Below are 23,796 nucleotides of genomic sequence, written 5' to 3'. Positions count from 1 at the left end.
TTATGAGTTTATATACTTCCTTGCTGTTGGAAGCATAGGAAGTTGGCCATTCAATGCAACAATGAGTATAATAGAATGCTATTGTCATCATTTATTTTCAATGGGGAAATAGCACCTATATTCACAGGCATGATCTCAGATATGGAATGCATGTTAGTGGCTGTGAGAAGTTGCTATCAAAAACTGTATTTTTCTTCGGTAACAAAATGTAGGAGTGATGAGTGGAATAAAGTCACCCTTTCCCCATTTGCAGCACTCATTTGAAGAGACATGGAGAAAAATAATCCAGCAATCATGGAGTGCATTCTAAGGCCGTAGCAGGCACCATTCAACAGTTAAGCCATAATGTGTTGTACTTATAAACCAGCCTCAGACCCACTTTAGGCTTAGACCGTTGGCAGTGCAAAATTAGCAAACACTGAAGTGAGTTAATCTATGGAAATGTAGAATACAGTATGTCATTTGATATTTTTTAAAAAAAATCTTTTTATTGGGGCTTTACTGGAAGACCTTCATCTCGTCAGTGTTACAATTTCATCCTGAATAACAGGATTTATCACTGTTTCTCCCAATTAACTGGAGCAGCTCCCTCTCTCACCATCTGCATGTTATTTATCCTGCTGAGCAATATTTGTATTTCCTGTTTCTGTAAGTGAGATGCCTAAAAACTCATTTTATTGGGTCATCTTTCCTGGTTTACACTTGGCCCTTTCTCTTCTCCTAGAAAAGTGTGATCCCAAACAGCTGGACACAACATGGGGTGGGCTGTGGAGCCCTTTGATGAAGGAAAAGAAATGTAAAAGGAGACTTGACATTCCTTGTCTCTTGCAAAGAAGGAAAGAAAAAAGTAGTAACGGGTGTCCTTTTTAGGCAGCATTTGAGAGCACAACACCTAATTTGATTGAATTCCATATTGCCAAAAACTCTGGTTAGGCAAACCATAGACAGTAAGAGTCAGCTTATCCAGGTTAGGCCCTGATCATCGATGTATATTAGCTAACTAGAATTAGGTACCTCCAGGACAATCTTTCCTGATTTAATGCTGCCTACATGTGTTGGGCTGCATTTGCTCTCATAAGGAGGAGTGAAATCAGTGGGGATTACAATCCAGCGCTGCCAGCATGCATCTGATTATGTGAGGCTGATTTCATGATGTCTCCTTGCCTTTATTTTAGAAAATATTATTACACCCAAGAGACACAATTCCATTTAACTTTGCAAACTAGATACAACAGAAGAAGCAAGAATAGATAAAGCCATGGTGGCCCACAGGGAATTTTCCAACAACTAAAATGAGGCTATAAATACCATTTTTATTAATGTTATTTATTTTATTTATTATCTTTAGTGTTAGGACCCATTAAACTGCATTACTCTGATACATCCCTGGTCTTACTTTTTGTTTAGTGTTTTCACAGACGTTACTTCTTCATCATGTACTCTGTTTAATTATTCCCTCTGTTTAAGGTCATTTTTGTTTTTCTCCTTTATGCTATTTATTTATTCTCCTTTACGCTATTCTTGCTATTTAGAAAACATATATTGGACTTTTTTATTGGATCAATAGAGAATGCTAATAGTCTCTATAGTGCTATGCTTGGTCACAAAGTCAGCCAATATTTAGACTGGATTTGGCATTTTTTCCACCTATAGAATCCAAGAACCTGGAATACTGTTATTATTTTCTTTTATGCTCAAGACATAAGACATTTTTACAGCTGTGCAAAATGAATGCTGTTTACTGTAGCTTGGGATATTATAATACTACAGAAATGGCAAAACTCATCCTAAGGTTCATTAGCAGCGGTGAACTGGGAGGCCTGCAGGCGGCAGCGAGGCAGCAGCGGTGAACTGGGAGGCCTGTAGGCGACGGCGTTCTTTTCTATGAACCAGGAAGCCTGCAGGTGGAGGCGAGGCAGCAGCGGCAGACTGGAGGCCTGCAGGCAGTGGCAAGGCAGCACGACAGAGACAGCAAAGCAGCGGAGGACTCAACCGGCAGCCTGAAAAAACATGGCCGAATGTCAGAGATGGAGCAATGGCTAGAGGCAACTGAGGGCAATCAGAAAGACCGGCTGAGTACAGAAAGGCAGTCAGAAAACTAAGGCAGAGAGGACAGAGTTAAATAAGGAACAAATCAAGAAAACAGTAACCTTTAACCTCAATATAAACTACCTCATACTTCATCTACACCAAAATAACAAGGCACAAAAACAAGAACAAACAGGCAGAAGAAAAGGCATAATTACCCAAAATAGGCATAATTACCCAGAACAGAGAAGCTAGAAAGAAGGCCAACAGCAAAGCACATCCACCAACCAAAAAGAGGGACTATCAAACACCAAACTCGTGGAACAGGTGACTGATACCATTGTGATATGCAATACATGTTCCATGTATGCACTGATGCCCAAAGAACACCCAAACTATACATGCATTAGATACAAATTATGTGAACTACTACAGGAGAAGATTAGGAACTTAGAGGCAACTCTAGCGAAACCCCAACGTACGAAAGAAAGCTCCACCCAAACTGAACCAAACAACAAACAAATAACTCCCAGAGGACTTGACCTTACTGATAAACCCTTGGAGGAAGACAAATGGAGGTATATGACACATAGAAGGAAGCACAATACCCAAAGAAAGGAACAGCATACAACAAACAATCCCCTTCTGCCCAATCCTACCCAACCAGAAGAAGCCCCATTAAAACTGAGCAATCGATTTCTCCCCTTAGATGGAAACACGCAGACCCACAACCCCCCCATAGAAGACATGCAGACACCTAGCAAAGAAACAACTTCAAATATCCCCCCAAAAGTCACTTCAAATATCCCTTTAAAAAGCCACATCAACAAACACACCTGAGATAAACAGAAAAGCACCCGACTTCACCCTCCCCCCCAAAAAAAGGAAGGGGAGTGTTGGTAATAGGAGATTCTATCATGAAAGGAACAGAACCATCCATTTGCAGACAGAAATACAATCTAGGGAGGTATGCTGTCTCCCTTGAGCAAAAATCAAAGATGTGGCTGAGAACCTAACCAAAATAATTAGGCCCACACATTACTACTCCCTCCTCCACCACCGCATTGAGACGAACAACACAACAAAAAACCTGTGTACAATAGTGAGTGTTTGCAAACAACTAGGCAACAAAGTTAAGAAGCTAGGAGCACAAGTAGTGTTCTCATCAGTACTCCCACTGAAAGGCCAGCACCCATTAAGGGAAAAGAGAATTTTAGAAATAAACCATTGGCTAAAGGGTTGGTGTCACCAAGAAAACTTTGGTTTCCTGGATCATAGACTGCATTTCCTACATGAAGGACTATTGGCAAGGAATGGGCTGCACCTCACGAAAACAGGAAAAAAGGGACTTGGAAAAAGACTGCCCCAACTCATCAGGAGGGCTTTAAACTAAAACCAATCTCTAAAATCTCCAGAACCCAAAACCAATCACAAATCCCAAGAAAACAAATCGAACAATGAGGTAGGCAGTGATGAAAAAAAATAAAAACTCAATCAACAATCAGGAGATACAGGAAACACATCCATGGACAGGCATAACTGCTTATATACTAAGGCTCAAAGCGTGGGGAACAAACAGGGTGAGTTAGGAACAATAGTACATGAGGGAGGGTATGACATAGTTGGCATAACAGAAACCTGGTGGAATGAAACCCATGAATGGAATGGACTGATGGATGGATACAAATTGTTCAAAAGAAACAGGTCTACAAAAAGAGGAGGGGAAGTTGCACTATATGTAAGAGAACACTACATATCTGCAGAAATGCACATGATCAAAGATAAAATCTCCAGAATGTATATGAATCAATATAAAAGAGAAAAAATAGTGACATTACCATAGGTGTATATTACAGGCCACCCAACCAATCAGAAGAAATAGATGAACTCTTTGCCAACCAGTTAACAAATGCATGTAGGAAGCATACCACAGTAGTAATGGGAGGGGATCAAAATTGCCAGAACCTTAGGTGAAAGTGACCACGTCATACTGAAATTTAATATAATGCAAACACTAGCAATAGAAAACAATCCAAACAATGTCTTAAACCTCAAAAGAGCCGACTTTAACAAACTCAGAGAGAACCTAGAAAAGATCCCATGGATGAAAATCATAAAGGGGAAAACAACCCAAGAAGCATGGGAAACCCTGAAAAATGTGATCACAAAAGCCCAGACCAGAACAATACCATTGAGAAAGAAAAACAAGAATTTCAAGAAGAAACCAGCATGGCTGCACAAAGATTTCTCTAACAAACTGAAAGAGAAAAAGGACAAATACAAAAAAATGGAAAGAGGGGCACATAACTAAGGCCAATTATCAGCAGACAGGCAGAACATGCAAAGACTAAGTCAGGAAAGCAAAGGCTCAGAATGAACAAAGACTTGCAACAGAAATCAAGGACAATAAAAAAAAGTTTCTTCCAACATATTAACAACAACAAAAAGTCAAGGAAACTGTAGGCCCACTAAAGAGAGAAGATGGCAAGGAAATTATAGGCAACAGGGAGAAAGCAGAGCTGCTTAACTTATACTTTGCATCAGTTTTCACACAAAAAGAAACTATAGCCCAACATACCAAAAAAACCCACTGCAAAAGACATACTAGAAAAAAAAATTAAAATAAGTAAGATTTCAGTAAGGCATTTGACAAAGTAAACCACAACCTATTCCTTGGTAAGCTAGGAAAAGGTGGAATATTAGATAACATCACCACCAGATGGATCTGTAGCTGGCTGACAAACCATACTCAATGAGTAGTCCTCAATGGCACTACATCCACATGGAGAGCATAAGCAGTGTGCAGCAGCCGCCAAAAAAGCTAATACAATCCTGGGTTGTATAAACAGAGGCATAAAATCAAGATCACATGAAGTATTAGTACTACTTTATAAAACCCTAGTGAGACCACACCTGGAATACTGCAGCCAATTTTGGTCACCATATCACAAAAAAGATGCTGAGAGCTTAGAAAAAATTCAGAGAAGAGCAACAAAGATAATTCAGAGAAGAGCAACAAAGACTAAAACATACAAAGAACGGATACGGGACTATTTGGTTTGGCTAGTCTAAAGAAAAGAATAGGGGAGACATAATAGCAGTATTCCAGTATCTGAGGGGCTACCACAAGGCAGAGGGGGCCAGGTTGTTCACCAAAGCACCAGAGGGAAGGACGAGAAACAATGATTGGAAACTGATCAAAGAGAGAAGCAACCTGGAATTAAGGAGAAGCTTCCTGACAGTGAGGACAATCAACCAGTGGAACAGCTTACTCCAAAAAATCGTGGGCACTCCATCACTGGAGATTTTTAAGAAGAGACTAGACATTCACCTGTCTGAGATGATATAGGTTCTCCTGCTTGAGCAGGGAGCTGGACTAGAAGACCTCCAAGGTCCCTTCCAGCTCTTTTCTATTCTAAAAAATCCTATTCTATTTCCCACTTGTGTGGCCTACAAAATGATATAGCAAAGAATTTCATGGAGGTGAGTCACTGGGCCTCCATGATGCAAGATTGCCTGATCTGCCTCATTTGGTCATCTCCATAGAAAGACTTTTTTCCATATACATATATTACTTTTGATGAGCAAAGAGCCATAGTTACTGGCATGTTATCAGTTAAATGTAGAATACTCTCAAAGGGATACATCAAAGCAACATGCTGACTTGCATAGCTGATTTTTCATCTTAAAATCAAGGAAATGATGGCCCCAAATCCTTGAAACATAATGCTAGGTGCTCCAAGGCATTATCAGAAATTAAAATATCACTGCTCCTAGCTATTCACGAAGATTTCCATAAGACAAGAGGCTCCTCTATTGCACTTTCCCTTGAGCTTACTGGAATCTGGACTTGCCCTCTAAGACTGTACAGCAGCCATTACTACACCTTTTCTGAAAAGTGTTGCCATAAAGTAATTATTACATGTTGGATGAAGAATTACTCTGGCTTGTCTGTTCTGAATCCAATTGCCAATCAAAGGTCATCTAAGGCCATCTATAAGGTTGAAATGAGCTGTATGTAAACATGTTGTTCACCACAAATCTGAAAGCTGAGATGAAGGAAAATCTGTTGAAGTCAGCGGTAATAAAAATAAATGACAAGAAGGGACTTCCAAATGGTTAAGGCAATTGTAATCCACCTGGAAATTTGCCTTACATCAACCAAAAAACACTGATTAATGTAACCAGCTAAAATCTGGAGCGTGATGTTTACTTCATCCAGCAGAGTTTAGCATCCCAGAAGGCAAACTTGGCAGTTACCTCAGGACTCCACTACTCTTCATTTGCCTGATTTAGATTTAGATTTTATTAGATTTATATACCGCCCTTTCCCGAAGGACTCAGGGCGGTTTACAGGACATTTTAAAATCATACCAATACAAAATACAAAGTTAAAAGACAAATAAAAGATTAAATTATCCCTGAAAATAAAACCCAGTTAAAATTCTCAGCCTGGGCCGGAGAGCTCAAAGAGCCAAGTCTTCAGGTCCCGGCGGAATGAACAAAGGTCAGGGGCAGTCCTGAGCTCCACGGGCAGCTGGTTCCAGAGGGCAGGCGCACCCACAGAAAAGGCCCTCCCCCTGGGTGTTATCCGCCGGCAATCTTTTACCGGCGGCACCCTGAGAAGACCCTCTCTCTGCGAGCGCACTGGACGAAGGGAGCTTGATGCTGGCAGCAGGTGTTCCCTCAAATATCCCGGACCCAAGCCATTTAGGGCTTTATAGGTCATTACCTATATATTTGATGCAACCCGGAGGATGGAAAGTATCTTGTAGCAGCCAGGAGATAACACATCTGTGCTTGCAAAATTCAGGCTATAGTTACAAGTATTCACCCACTTAGAAATGCCATCCTTAACTAGTAAACTAAATCTGGGTATATTCTTTTGTAGAATATATATATATATATATATATATATATATTTGTTTTCTGAGGTTTGTGGATCTTTGGTCATTCGGGTTTTTCCCCGCGTAGAACTAAAGGTGTAGGAGCAACATTTCGACAGAATCCCATCCATCATCATCAGGCTAACACATCATCAGGTGTGTTATATATATATAACACACACACACATATATTTTAATTTCTGATATTCTTTTGTAGATTATATATATATATATATATATATATATATATATATATATATATATATATATATATATATATATATATATATATATATATATATATATATATATATATATATATATATATATATATATATATATATATATATATATATATATATATATATATATATATATATATATATATATATATATATATATATATATATATATATATATATATATATATATATATATATATATATATATATATATATATATATATATATATATATATATATATATATATATATATATATATATATATATATATATATATATATATATATATATATATATATACAGTATATATATATAAAACACACACACACATATATATACTCCTTCCTCCTATTTTCCCCATAACAACAACCCTGTGAAGTGAATTGGGCTGAGACCAAAATTATTCAGCTGGTACTAAGGAAGGACTAGAACTCACCATCTCCCGGTTTCTAGCCTAGATTGCCAACCTGTACTTATTTTGAAATTTTCTCTTTGGCTTCAAATTTGGCTCTCAAATTCTTTGCACTGGAAAGTTTTGCAAAACCAGAACTGAGTGCTCAAGGATTTTTTGGCTAATTCAAACAGGTCTGCATTGGCTAAATAGAAAGATAGGCCAACCTTGACTATTTCCTAGCGATTTGTGTATATTACTTACCTAAGCAGAGTTGTTGTTTTTTTAATTCTTAAAGGACCTGTGGGTCACATATCCTCTTCCTTCTCAATTTGCATTTTCCCCTCCCCACAATTATTTGCAACTGAATCTAACATGGTTTGAAAGTTTCCTACACTTTTACGGGGGGGGGGGGGAACATTTCAATTCAATAGAGACCATAACTTCTATTCTTTTCCCCAACCCCCGCAAAGCTGCCTTCTTTCCCTACTTCCAGATGTCCCCCCCCCCATTGGGTCATGATGAAGCACAACAACTCTTTTTCAACAGCTTGGATTACACAGGCTACCACAGCTTCTGTCAAGAACTAATTATCACTGTGCACATCTGCATTTTTTGTTTCCACAGCTTTCAGCCTGTGTGTGAAAATGAGAATCAACTTGCAAAGGCGTAAATAGCTGTTAGAGAGGTGCGAGTTCTTCTCCAGCTTAATTTTGGATGCGGTCTGACTGGGTGAAACAGTGGAGGAGGAACTGAGCAGGGTGCCTTAATTGAGGCCATGCCCCAAATCCTGCAACTGGGCCATGAGCCCAGTTGGATAAAGGTGGTATATAAATTCCATAAATAAGATTAAACAAAACAAGCATATGAAATGTTGAGGGAACTCTGTGTCCATAGGATGGATAGGTTGTGTCATTAAGTTGCTCTGTGTGCATAGATGTTGGTATGCATATTTGTATGCTTAAGTTTGCATGATGGTCACCTGTATCAGGTTTAGACAAAGTGTTTGGAAGAGTGCTACCCCCAACTCACCATGCAAAGCATCCCTTCAAATGCTTAGCATAGTTTCTTATTTCCAGTAATTTTACAAAGCTTTTTTTTCTTCTTTTTCTTTGTATTTGTCTAAGTTTACCATCAGGTAATATCATTTTTAGGGTTCTGCTGAATGCATGTGAGGGACAGGATCTGTCTCAAGAGTATCAACATGAATCAGCGACCTCCATGTAAGTCTTCTCCACACTTCAACAGAAAGGGAAAACATGTTTTTTCCCCATGTCATTCCATGTTTATTAAGTAAATTACTGCTTTTGCCCTTGCATACACACAAATGTATGTACAGCCAGTCCTCATTTAGCAACCACTGTCCCATTCCAGCCAAGAGAGAGAGAGAGAGAGAGAGAGAGAGAGAGAGAGAGAGAGAGAGAGAGAGAGAGAGAGAGAGAGAGAGAGAGAGAGAGAGAGAGAGAGAGAGACTCTGCAAAGATAACTGGTTGCTGATAACTCATTTACATAAAGTTCCCTTGTGCAGCAATACCAATGTTACTCTCACACTGATATGCGTTGTGATTGGGCAAAGAAATTTCAATTCAATTTCAGCTTTATTGTCAAAGTACAACATATGAACAATGAGATTAGCTGAGCTTCCCTTCATGCACCCCAACCACAACTCACAGTGACAACAAACCCACCATCTTGTTACACCATGTGAACTTATTGCACAACGCGCAAGTCTATCATACATGGAGTTATTTCCTGTTCAGGAGTCTGACAGCCCATGGATAGAAACTGTTCTTCAGCCTGTTGGTGCAGCTGGCTACGCTTCTATTTCTCCTGCCCGATGGTAGGAGAGTGCACACATTGGTCATAAAATTATTTTTTTAAACTACAGTTTATTACCATTGTATTTGTGAATGCTTGCTAACTGAAGTAGTTGCTAAATGAGGACTGGCTGTAATGGGATTTTAACAAGTTCTATAGAACCTGTTCATAAAATTGAGCATGTCAAAAATATACAGAACACATAATATAAAAGTGTGAATATTCACAAAGATACATGAACACAATAGTAAATGAACAGAATGAGGATGCATACAAGAAAAGAAAAGAAAAACCACTACCAGTTATGAACTTCACTGAGTTAATATTCATCAAGTAAAGGAAGATTTTTATCAAAATATTTATGTAGCCAGCACAGACCATTCCTGCATAGGAACATTAAAGAGGATTGATAGTATCTGCTTAAGCCCCTTTGTCTATTATTTTTGACTGGTTTTATAATTTTTATTCTAGAAACCATTTTTCCAATGTCCAAATTTGCCTTGCTGTGCAGTTTATAAAGGAACCCTTCCTATTTAAATTTGTTCTATTAGGGATCTACTGTATATGGTCAATTGCTGCCTAGTTTCCACTTTTACAGATATCATCACCAAGGTTCCTCTTTTCCAATGCTGTGCCAGATTTGTTCCTGCAGCTGCCAACATGTCTTCTGTTCATTTTTACAAAACACAGAAAAGGGGAAAAAGTCAGGAAAAAACAGAAAAAAAGTCATTGTGAGAGAACTGTTTATGCAGTTTGTGAAACCACACAAGAAGAAACATTCAACATCATCTGAAATGTGTGGGATTTGCAAGTCAGAATTGTCTCTCCTACTCCTAGATAAACCTGAGGAACAGCAAGTGGCACAGATGGTAACAATTAATGACTTTAATGCCCTTTTTTACCTTTTCTTTAGGTGTTTTTTTCTTTTTTTTTTGGCTGACCTCTTTTTATACAGGATCAAACTGTATTGGTTCAGATTTTTCCCATTACTCTAACAAACTAGGAATCTGATGAAATCCCATGTATGTACAGTATATGTATGCGTGTTGTATCTGTATGTGCCGTTTGCAGTGAACCCATACATAGCAGGAGCAGATGCTGCCAATAGTGGACAAAACTGCATTCATTCTGCAATATATGGTTTCTCCTTGCACGTCCCCCAGACACGGTTTTCAACAATGGTCTGCATGTTGACACCACTCTTATCTCTTCCTAACATTTTGCTTGCATGCTCCTGTTGCTTCCTCTTCTCCACCCTCCGAATCTGGAAGCAGAGTCCTTCTGTTTTGAGGGCAATTTGGCCATTTCCCTCCTTGAAGGGAAATGGAAAATGAGGTGGCGACCTGACAAATTGAATAGATGCAGCTCCTGAGCTGAAAAGTATTGTAGCATCACATCCCTACTTCTGCAAGGAAAACAATGGGCAATCTTGTCTCTCCCAATTTTATTCATCCTTCATAAATAGTTGCAAAAACGTCTAAGAGCTATCCAATGAAAATAGCTTCTCTCTTTGACAGAATGCAAAACAATGTCAGGCAAGGAGGCGCTCCGTTGTTTCTCCTCCTAGATGGCTGTATTCAAACAAAAGCAGGCCTCTCAGGGTAACAACAGGCCTGTCTATGCTGAAAGTAATTTCCTCAAGCACAATAGTGTGTGTGTGTGTGTGTGTGTGTGTGTGTGTGTGTGTGTGTGTGTGTCCAACATACTATCCCCTTTTGAGCTAAGTAAAGATCAGAAAGGGAATAAAAAATAGTAAAACAGAGAAATTAAAGGCTTCAAAAGAAAAAAGGAACACACAACATATAAGCAATTTATATAACATAAGTTACATAACATACAACCTATACAAACACTAACATAATTCACTATGTCTCCATTGCTTTATCTCCCTGCAGCACTTCCTTGCTTCAATCACATTCACTTATCACACCACACATTGTGTTTCTGTCTTTAACATCCAAACTTGTTTTGAGGAACTCATCAGCTCCAAATGAGCACAATTTTTCTCAGGCTCCTCTCCTCTTGATCCATTCATTCCTCCATCACACTGCGTTACAAGAATAAATTTACATCTATTGAGGTTCCCTAGACCAGTAGCCCCCAACCTTTTGGACACCAGGGACCAGTTTCATGGAGAGAAGTTTTTCTGTGGACTGGAGGGGTGTGTGGTTTTGCATGCTATACTTGTTTGCAGGGCCCCATTTCTGGCATGCCGTGGACTGGTGCCGGTCCACAAACCAGGGTTTGGGGACCCCTGCCCTAGACTGATAGTAGCAGAAGTATTAAGAGTAACTGGGTTAAGATAGAATGAAAAGTAAGAGAGGGATATCTTGCTTGGAGTGTACTACAGCCATCCACTCAGTCAGAAGAGGAAGAGGAAACTTTATTCAAGCAGATAATCTGAAACCTCAAAAAGATCTGAAGTGGGTGTGATGGGAAATTTTATCTATCAGAAGACTAATTCTGCAAAATTCAAGATATTAACTTCTTACATTTGGTTATCATTTTCCATCATTCTTTCAAAAGATTGAGGTGGGGCACTAGACAATCTGCCTTGAGTTTGGGCTTACTAACAGGAAGGACATGACTAAAGACATTAAAACAGAGGGAACTTTGAGTGCAAATGAACATGCATTATATTAGAGTTCTTGATTCTTAGAAAAACTAAGGCAAATGACAGTTTAATCATAAATTTTAGAAAAACAGAGTTTTTATAGATAAATCAAGACAAAAATAGTAAGGAAGAAAATCTGAAAGGGAAAAGTGCTTTAGCTGGCTGGGACTCCTTGAAAAGGAAATTGAGGTTAACATAGTGTCATACAACGCTAGCAAAGAAGCAGTCAGTAGGCATCTAAAGGAACCAATGAAACGGAGTAGGCAGCTTGTAAAGGAGCTACAAGGATGCTTACTGCAAAATGAAGGAAGGGCTAACAAGCAAGGAAACCTACAAAGCTCCAGTTGAAAGAAATCACACGTACGTCTTAAGAAACCCAAGCCCTCTGCATTCAATTTTATTTTGTTTCTCTTGACATAACCTTGGTGGAGCAGTGGGCTAATGCCTCCTTAAGTAACACCAGCTGCCTGCAATTAGTGCAGGTTCGCATCCCACCAGGCTCAAGGTTGACTCAGCCTTCCATCCTTCCGAGGTAGGTAAAATGAGGACCCAGATTGTTGGGGGCAATAACCTGACTTTGTAATAATGCTGCTTGGGGTGTGTGTGAAAGCCCTAATAAGCAGGCATATACATAGAATGAAGGCTACTGCTAAGCTTGTAAGCCGCCCTGAGTCTTCGGAGAAGGGCGGGATATAAATGGAATTAAAATAAAATAAATAAATAAATAAATAACTAGCTCTCACTTTCCTATAACAAATACGTGAGAAGCATAAACATCCTTCAACATTCATCCATCACAGCAGAATTATCCTATCCATTCCCTTTCTGCCAGTACGTACCCCTCTTAAAAATTGTCACCCATTTTCCCATCATGTTTCGAGTGAATCTGAAAACTCACACCAAAATAAGTCATTTTACAGAGCACCTGGGAATGACACCATACATCTCTGAAACAAGTAGTTGACCAGAGTCAATGAATTAATTCATGTAAATGATATGGTAGAAGAAGTAGGGATGAAACCAATGCTCATGTCACACATTGTATGACAGACCCTTGCCAGATATGCAGCAGGATTTGGGGTGAGGGTGAATGCTATAAAATAGAATAGCCTTCAAATGTCATGGATAAATGCCAGAATGGAAGATAATTAATTATTCCTGTGATATACATGTTATAGAGGAATGTTAGCTCTTTACATAAAATCAATAGGTAGAGTATCTTTTTATTTGCTGATCAACTTGAGGCTCATGCACTTTTTCTATCCCCTTAGGCTCCTCCAACTTCACACAAACTCTGAGCTGCAACACTCCCTAACGCTGTACAGCTTACAATCCAACATCCCACAGAAGTGCTCCAGAAGGGACACACCCCATCCCTGCCCAAATGTATGATGTGGTCTTGCACAGTGGCATCATTGCCTCATCCACCAATGCTTGGCCGTCTCCCCAAAACTCACCCCACCCCAGCCAGCCACAGAAAGTTTGCCTAGACTAGTCTACATGCCTGCAACAACTGAAGAGGAGAAAGAATGTGAGTCAGCCCTCAGATTTCGTCTGGCTCTGACCCAAGTACAGTAGCTTAAAAATAAAACAATCTACCGTGGCCTTTCCTTAATTTTTTTTTCTTTAATGTGGGTTAGGTCATAAATCTTACTACTCCTGGTGGAGTTAAAAACTTGACACAAACTGCACATGAGATCCTTATGATAAGAAAGGTCACACAAACAAGACTCAACAAAGGAAAGCTTCCAGATGGTATTAAGTTTTGCATTTGTTCTGCTTATAAGCAGGGAGGGGAATAACATAATTTGCAAGTATACAGTACATGGAGATGGAAGGATAGGGTGCCATATGGGCACAAAGAGACAATACAAATCACAAAAATAAGTAAAATAAATAGAACCGCACTGACCTCTGACTTGATTTGGGATTTCCTTTCAGATGCTTTTAAAAGTGGCAAATCCCAGGGTGGTTTGGGGCTTGAGGCCAAGAGGGAAGTGGTTATTTCACTGGTTTTAACTTTGTTTCAGGTTTATGTAATTGTCCACATGTGAGATGTACTGTATGTGATTTCTATTTTTATTTTTATTTTGGTTCTGGGTTTCCCAATTCATTTTAGTATTTTGGAATATTCTTACTTTTGTTCTATCGGTGCTGATCTTTCAACACACAGCACAAAATAACATCTTTACAGGGTTGCCAAAAGCCAACACATACAGTCCTGCTGTACCATCCCAAAACTGTAATTCTATAAGGCTGAAACAATGATGTTACACAATCCTCCGATTCACCAGGGATTATCATCAGAAATTTCAGGCTGAAAGAATAAACTAAACAGCTTTCCCTTTGCAATTATGCAAACAGTACAGAGGGTGCCAAGGGAAAGGAATTATGTTTTGTTATACAGGTAGTCCTCAACTTACAACAGTTAATTTAGTGACCACTCAAAGTTGCAACATCACTGAAAAAAGCGACTTATGACTGCTTTTCACACAGAACCATTACAGTATCCCTATGGTCATGTGATCAAAATTCAGATGCTTGGCAACTGAGTCATGTTTATGACGGTTCTAGTGTCCCGGGATCAGTGCCCGTTTTACAACCTTTGCATTGATAAGCAAAGTCAATGGGAAATCCAGATTCGCTTAACAACCATGATACTAATTTAACAAGCGCAGTGATTCATTTAATAGCTTTGGCACGAACGGTCGGAAAATGGGGCAAAGTTCACTTAACAAATGTCTCACTGAGCAACAAAAATTTGGGGCTCAATTGTGGTCATAAGTCGAGGATTAAACTGGGATTGGCTGAAGACACCCAAACTAAAAACAGGTCGAGATCACAACTGTAAATGTTTATGTGTTTTAAACATTGGCTAAGAAGAGAGAAGTTAACTCTCCAATGCCCTTTATCTACAAATGGAAGAGAGGATGGAGGGGGCATCTTTTACACCTGTAAGCTTCCATACCTGGCTGTAATATCTGGATGGCCACTAGAGCTCAACGAGGAACCTTTTGTTACTCTCTAGAGGCTGTCACTGCAGATGGGGACTGTAGCCAAGAAATTAAAAGACGCTTGCTCCTGGGGAGGAAAGCCATGGCAAATCTAGACAGCACACTAAAAAGCAGAGACATCACCCTGTCAGCAAAAGTGTGTATAGTAAAGGCTATTGTTCTGAACCAGCCTGCTACCGGCCTTGCAATAAGGCAAACCCCTGTTCAAACAGTAGAGACTGGAGAGCGTCTGAGACTGGAAAGCGTCTGCCAAGATTTATTACTCAAACAACAGGACAAGAAACAAAACACGGGAACTTGAATCCTCAAACGGAAGGGTTGCTTTCAGCAACCAGCCCCTCCCCAAACACTCCTTTTATTTAGAGTTCAGGGCGTGGTCTCCCTGTGCCTCCTCCCGAGGAGTCCCACAGCCTTTCTCTGCTTGGTCCTGCTCGACTGCCTCCTGCGTCGGGCGTCCTTGAACAGGGCCAGCTGTGGGTCATCATCCTCCGCACTATCGGGCTCACGCAGCTGAGAAGAGGGCCCCGGCTGGGGGCTCTGCGAAGCCTCCAAGCCGTCATCAGCCAGTTCGTCTTCCACACCCTCCTCCTCCCCCTCATCTGAGTCATCCGAGACATCTGAGCCGGCTGCCGGACCCACAGGCTGGCCCTGAGTCACAACACTATCCCGCACCGCAGGGCCCTTCCCCCGGGGCTGCCGATCCGGATGCGGTCGGGATGGGAATTGTTCGTGAAAAGCAGTCACCAACGCAGGGGCATGAACGGCGGTCGCGTCTTCCCATGTGAAGTCCTCCGGCCCGTACCCTTTCCACTCGATCAGGTACTGGAAGCGACCTTTCAACCAACGGGAATCCCTGATGCTGGCGACCTCGTACTCGGGGGTGCTGCCTCCATCACGAGGTCCTGATGGGGGAGGTTCCGCTTGGCGAAGTGGACAAGCCAGTTGTTCGGGGACCAACAAGGACCGATGGAAGACGGGGTGCACGCGCAGGGAACGTGGCAGAGTTAAACGATAGGCGACCGGATTGATGACAGCCTCGACTGGGAACGGTCCAAGGTAACGGTGGTCCAGCTTCCTCGCCGGCCGTGTGGATGGTAGGTTCCTGGTGGACAGCCAGACCCGATCCCCCACCGATAGTGGAGGCGTATCCCGTCTCGACCGATCGGCGAACCTCTTGTAGTCGGCCTTGGCCTTCTCCAGCTGCCGTCGCACCAACCGATGGATCGCCTGTAACTCCGCCATGAAGTCGTTCGCTGCCGGCTCCGGTGAGTCCACGGGAGAAAGGGGGAAAAACCGGGGGTGATAACCCACATTGGCCAAGAACGGTGTCATCTGCGTGGAGGTGTGCTGCGAGTTGTTAAAGGCAAACTCGGCTATGGCCAAATAGTCCACCCAATTGTCCTGCTGCAGGTTGACGTAGCAGCGCAGATACTGCTCTAAGATACCGATGACCTTCTCGGTACCCCCGTCAGTTTGAGGATGATGCGCGGACGAGAGGCAAACCTTAATGTCCAACGCACGCATCAACTCCTGCCAGAAGCGGGCTGTAAACTGGGCCCCCCTATCGGAGACGACTCTATCGGGAAGGCCGTGCAGCCGAAACACCTGTTGGATGAACATGCGACTAGTGGCGCGAGCTGACGGTAAGCCGCGACAGGGGATGAAGTGCGCCATCTTGGTCAGCATGTCCACCACCACAAACACTGTCGTGAAGCCGGAGGATGGGGGTAGATCCGTCAAAAAGTCCATGGACACAGCCCCCCAGGGTCTCTTGGGTGTTGGCAAGGGCTGCAGTAAACCAGGCGGGGCCCCTGTCGTTGACTTGGCCTGCCTGCATGGGATGCAGGAGGTGACATAAGACTGGACGTCGTGTCGGACTCGGGGCCACCAGAAGGTACGGGAGACCAGGTTCAGAGTCTTGAACAGGCCAAAATGCCCCGCAGCCGGGTTATCATGACACTGGCTGAGGACGAGTCCCCTGAGTGGCCCTCCCGGAACATAGAGCCGGTCACGATAATACAAAAGTCCATCCGTGACCGACCAAGGCGAATCTGGCCCCACCTCTTCCTTCCGCTGAGCCACCCACGCCTCCTGCTGCTGCGCCTCCCGGATCCGAGCCCGTAAATCAACCGGCTCCCGCACCGCAGCAAAAGACTCGACGGGGATCACTGTCCTGGGCAGAAGCTTGTCTTCCGCTCGGGTGTATTCGGGCTTCCTGGACAGAGCATCCGCTCTCTGATTGTGCCCGCTTGGTATGTACCGCACCCGGAAGTCAAACCTCGCAAAGAAAAGGAACCACCGGATCTGGCGTTGGTTCAAATTCCGAGCGGTCTGCAGGCTTTCCAGATTCTTGTGGTCCGTCCGGACCTCGATTTGATGCCGCGCCCCCTCCAGATGATGCCTCCAAGCCTCGAACGCCGCCTTGATGGCCAGCAGCTCCTTCTCCCAGATGGTATAGTTGCGCTCCGAGGGGTTCAATTTCCGAGAGTGATACGCGCAAGGGAAAAGGGTACCGCTGGGCGTCGTTGCCTGGAGTAACACGGCCCCAATGGCAATGTCGGAGGCGTCCGCCTCCACGACAAACGGCCGTTGCGGGTCAGGATGCTTCAAGATGGGCTCCTTCATGAAGGCGTCCTTCAAAGCCTGGAACGCCTGTTGTTCGGGGGCGTTCCACTGGAACCGAGTCTTCTTCTGCAGGAGCCGGGTGAGGGGGGCTGTCAAGGCAGCAAAGCCAGGGATGAATGTTCGATAGTAGTTGGCAAATCCAAGAAGTCGCTGAACATCCTTCACGCAACGCGGGGGTTGCCAACTCTGCAACGACTCGACCTTACTCGGCTCCGTGGCGATGCCCTCAGGAGAAATGCGGTGTCCCAGGAAATCGATGGTCACCTGGTAGAACTGACACTTCTCCAACTTGGCAAACAGCCGATGTTCCCGGAGGCGCTGCAGGACCTGACGGAGATGCTGATGATGCACTTCACGCGACGGGGAGTAAATCAGGATGTCGTCCAGGTAAATCACGACAAACTGGTCCAACAGATCCCGAAAGATGTCGTTCATAAAATGCTGAAACACAGCGGGGGCGTTGGTCAGGCCAAACGGCATCACCGTGTACTCGAAATGTCCATAGCGAGTACCAAACGCCGTCTTCCACTCATCACCCGGCCGAACCCTGACGAGGTTGTAAGCTCCACGCAGGTCCAGTTTCGTGAAGATCTTAGCCTCCCGGAGTCGGTCCAAGAGCTCGGGGATGAGGGGCAGCGGGTAACGGTTACGCACCGTGATGGCGTTGAGTTTCCGGTAGTCACAGCAAAGCCGTAACTCGCCCGACTTCTTTTTGACGAAGAGCACGGGCGCAGACACTGGCGAGGACGAGGGCCGGATGAAACCACGAGCCAAATTCTTTGTCAGGAAGTCCCGCAATGCAGCCAACTCGGGCTCCGACATGGAGTACAAACGCCCCACTGGGAGAGGCGCATCAGGGACTAGATCAATGGAGCAGTCGTAGGGCCTGTGCGGGGGTAATTGATCCGCCTCTGACTCGCTGAACACATCAGCAAAGTCGGACAGTTCAGGAGGCAAGGAAACCCCTGAGGAACCCTCCACCTGGCCGGCACAGATATGGCGGGTGTGGTCCACGCACTGCAAACTTGGGAAGGTGACCAAGTTCTGAGACCAATAGATCTGTGGATCATGCGCCCGGAGCCACGCCAGTCCCAAGACCACGGGGAAGTGCAGATCCGAAGTGATGTAGAACTGGATGGCCTCCACATGGGAACTGATGGCCATACACACTGGTTGCGTGGCGGCCGTAATAGGCCCGGACAGGAGCACTCGACCATCGATAGTCTCCACTAGCATGGGCGGATCCACCGGACACTGGGGAACAGCCCATTTGGCCACAAAGGCCGAGTCCATAAAGTTTGTGGTAGCCCCAGAGTCAATTAAGGCATGGACCGGAATCCCCTCTGGCTTGCCAGGAAGGATCAGACGTGCCTCCAAAATCAAATGCTGTGGAGGTTCACAGGCACCGTCGGAACGGCGTCGCTCGGTGTGGTCGTTGTGGGTCGCCCGATCTATCACACCGTCTAGATCGGGCTCGGGCCGTTTCCCAACAGCAAAGTAGGGGACTTTCTCGGGGCAGGCTTGGTCACTGATGCCCGCTGACGCTTCTTTGGGCAAGAAGCAGCCAAATGTCCAGGGTCCCCACAGTAAAAACACAACCCCCCCGATCGTCGTCTGTCCATTTCCGTCACCGATAGACGGGACCTGGCGGCACCCAGCTCCATTGGCTCCTCCCTCTGGACTGGGGGCTCACGCTCAACAGGGGCGGCAGGGGTCTGTGGGGTGGCACGGCGACTCTTTCGCTGCTGCAGCCGGGCATCGATCCGCAGACAAAGATGGATCAGCCCATTCAGGTCTGAGGGAATGTCCACGCGGGCCAGCTCATCCAACATCTCCTCCGACAATCCATCCTGGAAGGCATCCACGAGCGCAGCCTCATTCCAGGCGGAATCCTGGCTAAGCAGCCGGAAATCGCTGATATAGGCCTGTAGGGGGCGCTGACCCTGCCTCAGAGCTTTCAGGCGTCGGGTGGCAGTCTGCGCCTTAATTGGGTCCTCGTACATTAGGCGCATATGGTCACAAAACCCCCCAAAGTTATCCAACAAAGGGCTAGGTTGTGCCAGCAGAGGCGTGCCCCAACGAGCTGCATCCCCCGAAAGAAGGCTTAACACGAATCCCACCTTATCCCGGTCAGTGGGGAAATCAGCTGCTCTCACGCTGATAAAAAGCTGGCATTGTCCCAAGAAGGCAGGAAACAGTTCTGGATTGCCAGCAAATTTATCCGGCATTGCTATCTGACATTTCCTCCTGGGTGGGGGTGCAGCATGTACCTGAGCTTGCAGTTGAGCCACCTGAGCTGCCAGCAAAGTGAGTTGCTGGGTGAGCTGAGCATTCTCGGCACGTAGCTGCTCCATCGTAGTAGTAAGGGGTGGGAGGCTGAAAGCAAACTGTTCTGAACCAGCCTGCTACCGGCCTTGCAATAAGGCAAACCCCTGTTCAAACAGTAGAGACTGGAGAGCGTCTGAGACTGGAAAGCGTCTGCCAAGATTTATTACTCAAACAACAGGACAAGAAACAAAACACGGGAACTTGAATCCTCAAACGGAAGGGTTGCTTTCAGCAACCAGCCCCTCCCCAAACACTCCTTTTATTTAGAGTTCAGGGCGTGGTCTCCCTGTGCCTCCTCCCGAGGAGTCCCACAGCCTTTCTCTGCTTGGTCCTGCTCGACTGCCTCCTGCGTCGGGCGTCCTTGAACAGGGCAAGCTGTGGGTCATCATCCTCCGCACTATCGGGCTCACGCAGCTGAGAAGAGGGCCCCGGCTGGGGGCTCTGCGAAGCCTCCAAGCCGTCATCAGCCAGTTCGTCTTCCACACCCTCCTCCTCCCCCTCATCTGAGTCATCCGAGACATCTGAGCCGGCTGCCGGACCCACAGGCTGGCCCTGAGTCACAACAGCTATGGTCTTCCCAGTTGCAATGTATGGCAGTGAAAGCTGGATCATAAAAAAGGCTGAGTGCCAAAGAATTGAGGCCTTTGAACTGTGGTGCTGGAGAAGACTCCTGCGAGTCCCTTGGACTGCAAAGCGATCAAACTGGTCAGTCCTAGAGGAGATCAACCCTGACTGCTCTTTAGAAGGCCAGATCCTGAAGCTAAAACTCAAATACTTTGGCCATCTAATGAGAAGGAAGGACTCACTGGAGAAGAGCCTAATGCTGGGAAAGATTGAGGGCAAGAGAAGAAGGGGACGACAGAGAATGAGGTGGCTGGATGGAGTCACTGAAGCAGTAGGCGTGAGCTTAAATGGACTCCAGGAGATGGTAGAGGACAGGAAGGCCTGGAGGAATGTAGAGGACAGGAAGGCCTGGAGGAACGTTGTCCACAGGGTCACGATGGGTCGGACGCAACTTCGCAGCTAACAACAACAACGAGGCCGTCCTGAATTTTACAGCCCAGCTACTGTAGCCCTGCCAGGAATTCACAAATAACTCCAGTTTGTTCCTTTCAATCAGCAGCCAGGATTTACATGCAGTAAATCTATCAATAGCTACATTTACTTCAAAACGGTTTTTATAGTGGCTCTCCAGCTTCGACCAACAAGCTTGGCATGAAATCCTGTTGAGGCCTCATGGCCTTATTAGGTTTCAGGAGGCAATGTTTTTGTCTTCCTTTTCCGGCTGCTATCTTTAGTTTGATTTCCCTAAACAACTCTCAGGGTGATTCCCCACCCACCCACATTTAGTTTACTTATTCCACGCACATACATACAAAGGACGTTTTAATTAATGAGTTCTGGCTTCTTCTTTTTTTGTACTCCTTTCTCAACACGAGGCACAAACTCATTTCACAGCCAGTTCAGTTCTTACAAGAATGGATCATAATTGCCTGACCAGGTTCCATCAGGCATAAACAGACTGACCTATTCAGAGATTGCAAACAGGGCCAAATAAACAAACCTATACTGATTCTTGGGTTTTTCCATGAACTTGTTTCAGATTCCTGCCTTACACTGAGGAGAGGACTTCTAAGCTTTTAAGGATTGGCTTTTGCAGCAAGACTTCTGGCAAACTCCTGAGTTAAAGTGGTTCATTGCATAAGAACAGGGGTGTCAAACTCACAACGTCACGTGATGTGTCGCGACATATTGTGACTTTTTCCCCACTGCCAGAGCTGGGGTAGGCTGGCAGTTTGACACCCCTGCATAAGAGGGAAGGGAGGAACTTATCGTTTATAGCTGTTTGATGCATAGTTAATCCTCATTTATTAACCTTATGATGGTGGGGGGAAAAGTAACTTTGTGGCCAATCCTCATAATTATGACCTTCTTAGGTCTGTAAAGCAAAGAAAAGCTGAAATGAGATCATAAGCACGGTCATGGTTTCACTTAGCGACAACTTTATTAACAGTCGAATTGCTTTGTGGTTGTATACTCCAGCAAATCAAGACAATTTGCAAAGTTTAATTTTATGTACCAGCTCACCACCTTGAGTACAAAGCTAGGGCTTCTGCACAAGAAGGAGTGGCTAACCTTTTGGAAGAGAAAGGGAAGGCTCATACAGATCTTGGTGGGATTCAATGCCATGAAATGTAACAGGAGAAATGCAACTGCCTGCATCAGGGGAGAAAAAATGGAAAGGAGAAGTCTAGGATGAAGGGCACCTGGCTTACCAGTAGTGAGGAGCATCTGGGATTTTTAGCTCATCTCAAGTTGAACAGTAACCTCTACAAGAAAGACCAGAGTAAGAAACATATTTGTAGACCTAAAGCTACTTTTCTGTTAAAGCAACAATAGCAACACAATCTTGCAAGTCTGAATATGCTTCCCTTCCTTCCTCTTTTATCTTCATGTGAATGAGAGTGGAGAGGTGCTGTCTGGGGCTTTTTCATAAACCATTCCTTTGGCCTGGGCTCTGATCATTGCCTTGGTAGGAGATTTTCCCTCTGTCCTTCATCCTCTATAGCAGGGGTGTCAAACTGGTGGCCTCCGGGCCAGATGTGTCAGGCATAGGCCACGCCATTCCAGCTCCATAAAGAAAAAAAGCTTTATGATATGTCATGATACGTCACATGACGCAATCGAGTTTGACACCCATGCTCTACACTCACTACATCCAAGAACTAAAAGCACAAGGCAAATGGCAAATCGTATTTGGAAATATATTAACATACAGTCCAGAACATAGAAAGGCATGATCTAACTTGGTTGGACCCCACTGAGAATACTGTATCCAGTTCTGAGCTTTACAGTCTAAAGAGGGCTTCAATAGCTGGAACGTTCAGATAGTAAGAGAACTAATGACCAACTTCTGGTAGGAGTAAATAAAGGAGATAGGTACATTTAACCTGCAAAAGAGACCACTGAAGGGAGAAATGATAGCAACTTTCAGATTTTGAATAGATTGCCTTCTGGAAAAGGAAGTGAACTTCTTCTCTTTCATGCCGTGGGTTGAAACTGTGGGTAATTAGAGTAGCTATCAGGAGGAATGTACTGAAGGTTTTTCACTCAGTAGAATATATCTATTGACACCCACATTTCTTTGCTACCTATACATGCGACTCAATACACATTAGGTGTATTGCCTCATTAAGTGGTGTAGTATTTTTTACTGGAGATCTTCAGTGGGTGGATAACCATATGTCTAACATGCTTTAGTGGATCTGTACTAAGCTGAGGTTGGAGTGGAGAACCATTGAGATCCCTTCTAACTTTATGATTGTGTGATATACTATTAAGACTCAACTCAGCATTGCTTTTATTTTCTCACTTGTCTTTCATGTGTGTGGCTCTTGGAGGTAGCCAGACACCAATCTCTTACCTATGGCTCTTTGCAAAGGGAAAGTAGCAAGGCCTCCATTATCACAGCTGGCACATCTGTGTTAGTGATCCTGCAGCCTGCCAAGGAGATTTTTATCACAGAATTTGCTAAAGTTGTCATTGGTATCCATTTTTTTCAATTGTTTCTGGAGAAGTAATTTCCACATTTTTGCTATGAGGCTGAAGTTAAAAATCCCAATTTCTTATTGATATGAATGTGTGAATTGGAGCTCAGTTAGTAAAAAGAAAGAGAGAGAGGTAAATATACTCATATATTTCAATACAAATATTGGCCTAAATATATCATAAATAATATAGACACTGCCCCCTTCAAGATCCAATGACATTTTTTCATAATTAACTTGAATTATTAAAATTGTAACTGAAAAAAAATGGAGGAAGGAAAATTAAGCATAAATCAACATT

At 43.8% G+C, this 23,796-nt stretch overlaps 1 long non-coding RNA gene across 1 annotated transcript; it reads right to left on the bottom strand.

Moving 5' to 3' along the window:
* Positions 1-931: 931 nt before the first annotated feature.
* LOC308660271 lies at positions 932-23,743 on the bottom strand. Its single transcript, XR_014024686.1, has 3 exons — positions 23,372-23,743; positions 22,224-22,277; positions 932-2,000 (listed from the first exon to the last, which is right to left on the bottom strand). It is a non-coding gene; the product is annotated as an uncharacterized lncRNA (long non-coding RNA).
* Positions 23,744-23,796: the final 53 nt, after the last annotated feature.

The sequence above is a fragment of the Vipera berus genome (genome assembly GCF_964194415.1).
Source record: "Vipera berus genome assembly, chromosome: 1".
NCBI lineage: Eukaryota > Metazoa > Chordata > Lepidosauria > Squamata > Viperidae > Vipera > Vipera berus.
Note: the sequence above shows the minus strand (reverse complement) of the source record. Positions and strands in the feature narration are given on the sequence as shown.